The sequence below is a fragment of the Papio anubis genome, chromosome 14 (genome assembly GCF_008728515.1).
Source record: "Papio anubis isolate 15944 chromosome 14, Panubis1.0, whole genome shotgun sequence".
Taxonomy (NCBI): domain Eukaryota; kingdom Metazoa; phylum Chordata; class Mammalia; order Primates; family Cercopithecidae; genus Papio; species Papio anubis.
Window position 1 is genome coordinate 85,986,305 of NC_044989.1, and position 7,706 is coordinate 85,994,010.

Genomic DNA, 7,706 nt, shown 5'->3' on the forward strand with positions numbered 1-7,706 from the left:
TTATTGAATCTGCTAAAGGAAGCAGAGGTGGCCTGCACGAGGGAGGCCCCACGGTTCTCAAGTGTCACAGGGCAGACTAGCCTGGAGTTATGGAGATGCAGGAGCCAGGACCGGGCGGAAAAGGCCAGTCGTTTCTACCCCAGATTGAGGCTTTTACTTTCAGATGCTCTGTGTCGGTGGAGGCCAGGCCCAGTGGCTGATTTTTGTTTTGATTTGTGGGAGTTGGAGTGGGGAAGGGAGGGAGGCTCAGTGCTGTCTGACACCCTATTAAATGAGGAGAATGGAGTCCATTACCTACTCCTCCAACACCTACTTAGGTACAGTGCTCCCAGGGGAGTGATGAGCCTGATTTTGGGAGCTTGGTGTTGTCTAGAGGAGGGGAGACAGTGGGCCCCGATCTGATGCTCCAGTCTAGGGTCAAAGCTAGGGAAAGCTGAACAGTGACGCTCAGAGAAGACAGGACGGCGGGCGAGAGCTTGGGGGACGGCGAGAGCTTGGGGGACGGTGGGAGGTGGAGGGGCGCTCCAGGTCCCCAGGCGGTCAGGCGGAGCTTGGGACAGGGCGCGGGACAGGGCGCGGACCCCGAGGCCCAGGGAGCTCCGGGTGGCCGGCGGCCTGCAGGCGGGCGAGGGCGTCGGGCGGCGCAGGGCAGGCCACGGGGCGGGGGCGTCTCGGGCCCTGGCGTGGCGCCCGGAACACCCCGTGCCGGAAGCTCCATGTGACCGTGACTCCGCAGAAGCCGCAAGCGCCGCGAAACAAAGGGCGGCTCTGCGGCTGCCTCGCGCTCAGGCTGGCACCGAGGGCCCGGACCCTCATCCCACTCCGCACCCCCGGGCCTGCTGGCCCTGCTTGCCCTGCGACCCTGGGCTCTGGCAGGGCCGGGAGGCGCGGGAACCCCGCTGGGGATGGGGCCGGCGGGCGGGCACTGAGGACACTGAGAGGCAAGCGCGAGGCTGGGGGCGGGGTGCGGGGCGGCAGGGCGTGGACGGTCTCCGTCACTGCCGGCTTCTGCGGATTACTGCCTTGGAACCTTCATTTCTTGCTTGTAATAAGGGGAAGATAATCGTCCCTACGTAATCGTCCTCCGGTTAGGAAGCTTAAGTGAGACATGCCACATAAAGGGATGCCTTCGTAAAGGGGTGCCCGATGCGGGGAAGGAAACACTCACCGAATTCGGGCCAATTAGCTGCCACTGTCAAAATCGCTGGGAAGGCACAGTTATCGGCCAGGGCACCAGGAAAGGGTACGGGCTGGGGCAGCCGGCATGGGGGCGGGGGGCGGGTGGACACAGGTGTGTGTATGTGAGGAAGAGACCAGCAGCGGGGGCCTCTAGCAGAAACAGGAGAATAGGAGACCCCAAGACACGCCCTCAGCCTCACTGGCCCCTCCCTGGCTCTCTCCAGACCCCGGCCTCCGTCCTCCACACCTTCCCCAGGCTCATCCCGCAGGCCCGCAGGGGCTGTGGAAGCTGGGGAGCTTGGCACCTTGGGCTGGGACTCAGAGTACAGTCAGCCCCCTAGTATCTCCACAACAGCTTTACAGGTTCCACTTTCCTAGGGGAGCTCTCCACTCTGTGGCCACAAAGGCCTGGGGGCTCAGGGGCCTGTTATTACTGAGCCCCACAGCCATGAGGCCTTAAGTCAGGGGAGTAGAAGTTACAGCCCAGAGCTCCTGAAGTTAATGGCCCAACAGGGACTCTAATTTTTCCCAGCTTAGGGACTAACTTCAAGGAACTAGCCTCCATTCCTCCCCTCCCTGGGGAGAAAGAGAGGAGGAACAGCCAGGCAGTGGGACAATGTATAACTGGGGCCCTTGAGGGCAAAAAGGAACATGTTGCCTGCCCAGTGCCTCCTAGGCTTGCAGGCCTGAGCAGATGGCCCCTTGTCCGGGGAGCCTTCACCACTCCCCCAGCCTGGGCCCAAGTACTTAGGCCATCATCTCTTCACTCCCAGGACAGACCGGCTACTACTACCCACTACTGTGTATTCAGGGCCTGGAATACAGTAGGTGGCGCATATTTATTGAAAGAGTCATCAAATAGGTCAAGTCTATTCTGGATTCCTCTAAAGCTGATAACATTCTTTTATCAGGGCCTCCTTTGTTAAGAGAAAAGTCCAATCCAGTGCTGTCCAATAGAACTTTCTGTGACGATAGAAATGTTCTGTATCTGCATTGTGGAGTACAGTAGCCACCAGCCACTGGGGGTCATCGAGCACTTGGAATGTGGCTAGTGTAACTGAGGAACTGAATTGTTCATTGACGATTTAATTACTTTTAAATAGCCACATATAGCCAGGGATTCCAAGTCTCGTGCCTTCCCAAGTGTGAGGGGCAGTGGGAAAAGCTGGGGAGGTCGGCAGGGGCTAGGTCTGGAGGAGCCTGGGAGGCCTCCATAAGGCACTGGGGAGTCATGGAGGCTCTGAGCAGGGGTGGATGCAGGAGGGATGATGGTATCCTAGGAGCATCTCTCTGGTTGTGTAGTGCTGAATGGGCCAGAGGGGCCGCATAGAGGCCGGGGGAATATTTAAGGGCTGATATTTAAGAATGATATTCTTATCATTCAGGTGAGACATCACTCTCCTTGATTTTTCACCATGCCAGCATCCCTCCAAGTACCCCATCCCCATTTCCTCCCACCCAGCAGGCCAGATTCTAGAAAATTCTAGGCAGGGTCACCAACCAGGGGATTAAGTCTTTGAGAAGTGCCGTTTGGAGGCTGGGTGAGGTGGCTCACACCTGTAATCCCAGCCCACTGAGGCGGGCAGATCACTTGAGGTCAGGAGTTTGAGACCAGCCTGGACAACGTGATGAAACCCTGTCTCTACTAAAAATACAAAAATTACCTGGGCCTAGTGGCACATGCCTGTAATCCCAGCTACTTGGGAGGCTGAGGCAGGAGAATTGCTTGAACCCGGGGAGGTGGAGGTTGCAGTGAGCTGACATCGCGTCACTGCACTCCAGCCTGAGCGACAGAGCAGGACTCCGTCTCAAAAAAAAAAAAAAAAAAAAAAGTGCCTTTTGGTGAAGAAGCCCGTGTATTATATACAGACAGTGGGTTACCTGTCTCCAGTGGCCGGGGAGGGTCTGTAGGACAGGGGAGCTGAGGGACTCTGCAGCTGAGAAGGGTATGAAAGCCTCAGCAAAACCACACCTGCCAGGGCTCAGAACATGGTCTAAGCAAACTTCTGCTAGGCTTTCAGCTTTTGGTTTCTGAAGAGGCAGCCTGATCTTTGGTGAAAACATGGACAGAAGGACCCAAGTTTCATTCTGGCTCAGCTACTCACTTCCTGCTTAACTTTAGCCTCAGTCTCGCCACTTTTATTTTATGTTTTTGAAACCTAGTATCACTCTGTCACCCAGGCTGGAGTGCAGTGGCACAATCTCTGCTCACTGCAACCTCCACCTCCTGGGTTCAAGCAGTACTCCTGCCTCAGCCTCCTGAGTAGCTGGGATTACAGGTGCCCGCCATCACACCCAGCTAATTTTTGTATTTTTTTAGTAGAGATGAGTTTCACCATGTTGGCCAGTCTGGTCTTGAATCTCAAGTGATCCACCCACCTTGGCCTCCCAAAGTGCTAGGATTACAGGTGTGACCCACCATGCCCGGCCAGTCTCTCCACTTTTAAAATGGGGTTAATAATACATATGTCTCAGGATTGTTGTGAGGATGAGAAATGATGTAAATAACATGTATAGGCTGGGAGCAGTGGCTCACACCTGTAATCCCAGCACTTCATGGGACCAGGGTGGAAGGATCACTTGAGCTCAGGAATTCGAGAATAATCTGGCCAATTAAAAAAAAAAATCCATCACTACAAAAAAATTTAAAAATTAGCTGGGTGTGGTGGTGTGTGCTTGTAGTCTCAGCTACTTGAGTCTTCAAGGTTGAGGCTGCAGTGAGCCGTGATCACGTCACTGCACCCTAGCCTGAGCAACAAAGCAAGACCCTGTCTCAAGAAACAAAACATGGATTTAATATATACTTTGCGGCCATAGAAAAAGAACGAGATCTTGCCCTTTGCAGAGACATGGATGGAGCTGGGGGCCATTATCCTTAGCAAACTAACACAGGACCAGAAGACCAAATACCGCATGTTCTCACCTGTAAGTGGGTGCTAAGTGATGAGAACACATGGATGTGTAGCAAGAAACAACACGCATTGGGGCCTATCGAAGAGGGGAGGGTGGGAGGAGGGAGAAGATCAGGAAAAATAACTAATGGGTACAAGGCTTAGTATCTGGGTGATGAAATAATCTGTACAACAAACCCCTATGACACAAGTTTACCTATGTAGCAAACATGCATATGTACCCCTGAACTTAAAAGTTAAAAAGATCCATATACTGACTGAGTGAGGTGGCTCACGCCTGTAATCCCAACACTTTGGGAAGCCAAGGCGGGACGAGCTCAGGAGATTGAGACCATTCTGGCCAACGTGGTGAAACCCCATCTCTACTTAAAAAAAAAAAAAAAAAAATTAGCTGGGCGTGGTGGTGGGCACCTGTAGTCCCAGCTACTCAGGAGGCTGAGGCAGGAGAATCACTTGAACCCAGGAGGCAGAGGCTGCAGTGAGCCAAGATCATGCCACTGCACTCCAGCCTGGGAGACAGAGCGAGACTCCATCTCAAAATAAACAAAAACAAAACAAAACAAAAAACCCTGTATACTTAGCCTAATACAGAGCTTGACATGTAATAGGAGCCATATGATTGGTACCTAATAATAATAATAACTGATTTGGCAAAGCTTGGTTCAGGTCACTTTTGTGCTGCATTTTTAAGGACTCAGTCTTTCCCAGTATACACACATACTTACGATGCCTTTAGGCGCTGTAGGTACTGTAATAATTATTGTTGTTGTTCTTTAAATTTTTTTTTCAGGGAGCTTTCTGGTAAAAACTGGAAAGCCTGCTAGATGAATTCTAAAAGAGCTGTAACATTAATAATGATTGTTTTGTCTGCCCAGCGGGCTTTCCTGTTCCCCTTCTGGTAACACAATCCACTTCCACCACTCTAGATCAGGCATGTGACCTAGGTCTGACTGGGACCAAACACGGTCGTGAAAACCTCTTCACGTTGAGAGAGAGAAGCCAGCCCTCTTTCCAAATCTGAGCTGCAAATGGCCACCTTTCCTGCCATGTGAAAAGAGCAGAAGTGAAGCAAAGACAAAGGAAAAGAGTCTTGGAGACTTTGGGTCCTACCCCAAAGCCACAGTATTTGCCGTAGTGCCCCTCCCAGTTATGTGAGCTAGAAATGTCCTTTTTGGTTTAAGCTGGTGGGAATATGGCTTCTGATCTTTGTAAAGAAGCCTCCAGGCCGGGTGCAGTGGCTCACACCTGTAATCCTAGTGCTTTGGGAGGCCAAGGAGGAAGGATCGCTTGAGCTCAGGAGTTTGAGACCATCTTGGGCAACATAGTGAGACCCCTGTCTCTGCAAAAAAATAAAAAGAAAAATATTAGCAGGGGTAGTGATGTGTGCCTGTAGTCCTAATTACTTGGGAGGCTGAGACAAGAGGATTGCTTGAGCCTGGGAGTTCTGGGCTGTAGTGTGCTATGCCATTCTGGTGTCTGAAATTAGTGGCATCAATATGGTGACCTCCCAAGAGTGGGTGATCACCAGATTGCCTAAGCAGGGGTGAACCTGCCCAGGTAGGAAACAGAGCAGGTTAAAACTCTTGTGCTGATCAATAGTGGGATCCTACCTGTGAACAGCCACTTGCAGTACAGCCTGGGCAACACAGTAAGACCCCATCTCTTAAAAGGAGAAGAAGAGGAAGACTCCCGCCCAGTACAGGCACTCATGTCAGGGAGGTCAGGAGATTCATCTGAAGCACAGAGCAGTTAGTGGTAGAACTGTTAATAGAACTTAGACTTGTCTGGTCATCTCTGGATTTACCATAAACTATACCATACATTCCAGTGTTCACTCACAAATAGTAATTGAGTGCTTACTATGTGCCAGGCACCAAACCAGCATCTCACTTTTTCTCTACACCTGCTGAGGGATTCTCCCTCCCCAGCTTCACTCCCAGTCTCTAGGAACCCTTGAGTCAGGGGACATGAGAAACAGCCTTTCTCTACCAGGATAGGGCCCAGCACACTCACTGTCTTCCCAGAATCAATACTCCCAGAACTCTTAAGTGCTAAGGATGCAAGAGGAGTCAGTCAGCTACCCACCCACCTACCCTCGTACTTACCTGCCTACCTACATTCTGTGGTTCTGCCCAGCATGGAGTAAGTCCTAGCCCTGGCCCAGGGACCCCAGCTAGGCCCCTGCCTGCACACCTCTCTGAGCAACTGTGCTCCTGTTGCCCTCATGTCTGCAGTGATCATTTTGGGGGATACTGAAGTTGTTTTCAAAGTGCTTTTGGGCTGGGCACAGTGGCTCATGCCTGTAATCCCAGCACTTTGGGAGGCTGAGGTGGGCAGATCACTCAAGCTTAGGAGTTTGGGATCTGCCTGGGCAACATAGTGAGACCCTGTCTCTGTAAGTAAATGAGAGTACTTTTGATCTAAATTCTCCTGAGTGTTCCCTTTCTTTACTTTGCAAAGCTGGTTGAAGAGAAAGAGAGGTGGCAGGAGCAGAAGGATGTCAGGACAGTAGTTTCCAAATCTGGTCCTCAGAACACTCGTGGACCATGATGAAGATCGCCATGTCATCATTGGTGACCAAAAAAAAAGAGAGAGAGAGAGAGAAACACAACCTGTGGCATGAGCATTTTTTTTTTTTTAAACAGAGTCTTATTCTGTCACCCAGGCTGGAATGCAGTGGTGCAATCTCAGCTCACTGCAACCAGCATGAGCTTTTTCTGTGCAAAACTATTCCATTTAAGGGCCTTCTTTTTTTTTTTTTTTTTTTTTTTTTTTTTTTTTTTTTTTGAGACGGAGTCTCGCTGTGCTCCCAGGCTGGAGTGCAGTGGCCTGATCTCGGCTCACTGCAAGCTCTGCCTCCCAGGTTCACGCCATTCTCCCGCCTCAGCCTCCCAAGTAGCTGAGACTACAGGCGCCCGCCACCACGCCCAGCTAGTTTTTTGTATTTTCAGTAGAGACGGGGTTTCACCATGTTAGCCAGGATAGTCTCGATCTCCTGACCTCGTGATCCACCCGCCTCGGCCTCCCAAAGTGCTGGGATTACAGGCTTGAGCCACCGCGCCCGGCCAAGGGCCTTCTTTTAAATGGAAGTCAAGTTATTCCTCCTTTCTTGGTGTTAAATTACATTTTCTTGGCTGGGCGTGGTGGCTTACGACTGTGTTCCCAACACTTTGGAAGGCCAAGGCGGGTGGGTCACCTGAGGTCAGGAGTCCAAGACCAGCCTGGCCAACATGATGAAACCCCGTCTCTACTAAAAATACAAAAAATTAGCTGGGCGTGGTGGTGGACACCTGTAATCCCAGCCACTCGGGAGGCTGAGGCATGAGAATCGCTTGAACCTGGGAGGCAGAGGTTGCAACGAGCTGAGATTGCGCCACTGCACTCCAGCCTGGGCAACAAGAGCGAAACTCCATCTCAAAATATATATATGTGTGTGTGTGTGTGTGTGTATTCTTTCAAGTCACTTGATTTTGCTGGGCCTCAGTTTCCTATCTTTAAAATAGGGTGAGATGAGCAGGGTGGTTGGCCTCAAGGATCCCTAAGGGTCTTTCCAACTCCAGTATTCCTATTAGAGGCTGCCTAGGACTATGCCTCTCCCACAGCCTGGGCCGCCTC

At 51.6% G+C, this 7,706-nt stretch overlaps 1 non-coding gene across 1 annotated transcript; it reads right to left on the minus strand.

Annotated features, from left to right (window-relative positions):
- Positions 1–4,880: 4,880 nt before the first annotated feature.
- Positions 4,881–4,942, minus strand: LOC116270407. The gene has a single exon (XR_004178445.1). It is a non-coding gene; the product is annotated as a U7 small nuclear RNA (small nuclear RNA).
- Between the last annotated feature and the right edge of the window lie 2,764 nt (positions 4,943–7,706).